This window comes from Vanacampus margaritifer, chromosome 11 (assembly GCF_051991255.1).
Source record: "Vanacampus margaritifer isolate UIUO_Vmar chromosome 11, RoL_Vmar_1.0, whole genome shotgun sequence".
In the NCBI taxonomy this organism is placed as follows: domain Eukaryota; kingdom Metazoa; phylum Chordata; class Actinopteri; order Syngnathiformes; family Syngnathidae; genus Vanacampus; species Vanacampus margaritifer.
In genome coordinates this window covers 23,834,992-23,837,491 of record NC_135442.1, presented here as the reverse complement: position 1 = coordinate 23,837,491, position 2,500 = coordinate 23,834,992, and the positions used below count along the sequence as shown (strand labels likewise).

At 48.3% G+C, this 2,500-nt stretch overlaps 1 protein-coding gene across 1 annotated transcript in view; it reads right to left on the bottom strand.

Moving 5' to 3' along the window:
* The window catches only part of rab3gap1 (RAB3 GTPase activating protein subunit 1), a 125,814-nt gene that overhangs the window by 56,368 nt on the left and 66,946 nt on the right, over positions 1–2,500 (bottom strand). The window lies entirely within an intron of this gene.

Genomic DNA, 2,500 nt, shown 5'->3' with positions numbered 1-2,500 from the left:
GGGGAGGTGGAGGAGAAGCTAGAGGTGTGGAAGTTTGCTCTGGAAAGGAGGGGAATGAAGGTTAGCCGTAGCAAGACGGAGTATCTGTGTGTGAATGGGAGGGACCCAAGTGGAAGAGTAAAGTTACAGGGAGAAGAGACCAAAAAGGTGGAGGAGTTTAAGTATTTAGGGTTAACAGTCAAGAGCAATGGAGAGTGTGGAAAAGTAGTGAAGAAGTGTGTGCAGGCAGGCTGGAACGGGTGGAGAAATGTGTCAGGTGTGATGTGTGATAGTTTCAGCTAAAATGAAAGGAAAGGTTTATAAAACTGTGGTGAGACCAGCGATGTTTGGTCTGGAGACAGTGCCACTGAGGAAAAGACAGGAGGCAGAGCTGGAGGTGGCAGAGATGAAGATGCTGAGGTTTTCTTTGGGAGTGACCAGGATGGATAGAATCAGGAATGAGTTCATCAGAGGGACAGCACATGTTAGAGGGTTTGGCGATCAAGTCAGAGAGGCCAGACTGAGATGGTTTGGACATGTCCAGAGGAGAGATAGTGAGTATATTGACAGAAGGATGTTTCCAAATTCCAGGCAGGAGGTCTAGAGGAAGACCAAGGTTTATGGACGTAGTTAAAGAGGACATGAAGGAAGTTGGTGTGAAATGGCTGCGAGTGAATGAGTTAACATACTTGAAAAAGGTTACAGTACTGTATAAAGAAAACATATATAAAATATTGTAGATTAATTACCTTCACACAGCCATAGCAAACAGAAAAGTATTGCAATCCAACTCCAGATACCTTTAGACGACGCGCTGCACTAAGTCCTTATAGGAAATGTGGCCTTCTTTCAAGGCAAAACACTACGGCTTTTGTCCATATCGTGCCGCCATAATCAAGGAAAACTGTGGAGGGGGGCCTGTCGGAGTTGAGACTTTGGCTGAGGGAATATAATGGGCGTAGCATTTAAATTTGTTAACAACCCAAAGTTCAAGTTGGTTGTTTTTTGAAGTTGTGATAGTTTTTAGCTTTTGCAACCAAATGCTGCAGTGTGGCGTTATAGTGACATTCACAGCTATCAGTCCCAGAGGATGTAATATGTCATACTTCATTTAGGTATAATACAAAAATATACAGTACATAATGGTGTTTCAGCATGGAAAAACTCAGATGAGAGCATATGAACCACCCTTCAGAACGCCCTAAAGGGGAACCCAATCTCTAAACTGAACATCCTCTGCCATCTCATCCAGGAGGAAGGGAGAAATCAGTTCGGAGACAAACCGGAAGGCGAGAAAGGTAAATTTAAGCTGGTAAAAGAGCGACGCCTCCTGAGGACGTCATGGAGGAGAGCTGAGGCTGAGGAAAAACAGGGCTTGAAGGACCTCTGGAACAAGACCAAGGAAAGGCTTAAACACCTGAGGAGAACTGAAAGGATAAAGAAGCGGAGAAGCCACAGGGAGAAGGCAAGCAAGGACATGCTTCTTTCAAGTTCAAGGTGTGGTGCCATCAGTTTACCCTGTACCACTGCCTAATGTGGCCCTCAAAACTGAGCGACATCACCATGGCAAAAGTCCTGAAGTGGAGGCAAAGGCCAATAATTATATCCGAAAGTGGCTCGGCCTCCCTCGATGACTCTCCACCACGGCACTCTTTGGGAGAAACACCCTGCAGTCCATCAATCTGGGGTACAAAAAGGAGTAAGTGAGGCTCTTCTATGAGTTGAGAGACTCTCCGGACCCAGCAATTCAAGCTGCCAATCCTCAGATTCGCGATGGACGGAAGTGGAATGCATGCAAAGCAGTAGACCAGGCCGTAGAGCGGCTGAAGCTTCAGGAAATTGTCGGCTTCACACAGCCCGGCAGAGCTGGCCTCAGATGGGGAGCAGCGCCAAAGAACTGGTCCAAAGCCATCAAGAAGGAGAGGAAAGCTATGGTAATCTCAGAAGTCGCCAAGATAGAGGAGGAAACCTACAAGATCACAGCGGTGGGCCAGCAACAGCAAGGCAAGATGGACTACTTGGGAAGGCGTGATTAATAGAACCATCACCTGGGACGACATGTGGCGAACTTCCCAGGCAAGGCTGAGCTTCCGGATTAGGGCTACCTATGACATGGTACCTAGTCCCCGGAATCTTCTCTCCTGGTTCGGCACAGAAGAACCCTGCCATCTTTGCAACGCTCCAGTTCCAAGCCTGAAGCACATCCTTTCTGGCTACAAGATGGCACTGTCGCAGGAAAGATACAGATAGCGGCATGACAAGATCCTGCGCAAGCTAGCGGAGTCTCTGGAGGCTCGCAGCAAGTAAACAGGAAGAAGCCACCCACAGCCCCAAAGTGGATCCAGTTTACAAGGCCAGGAATGACAGCTCAGCGCTGCTCTGGGTCAGAGCGGTCGCTCTTGTCACTAGGAGGGGAATGGCAGCTGGCAGCGACCTTGACCGCCAACTGAAGTTCCCTACAGCGATCACTACAACCATCCTAGGTCCAGACATCGTGCTTTGGTCAGCACCTGCCAAAATC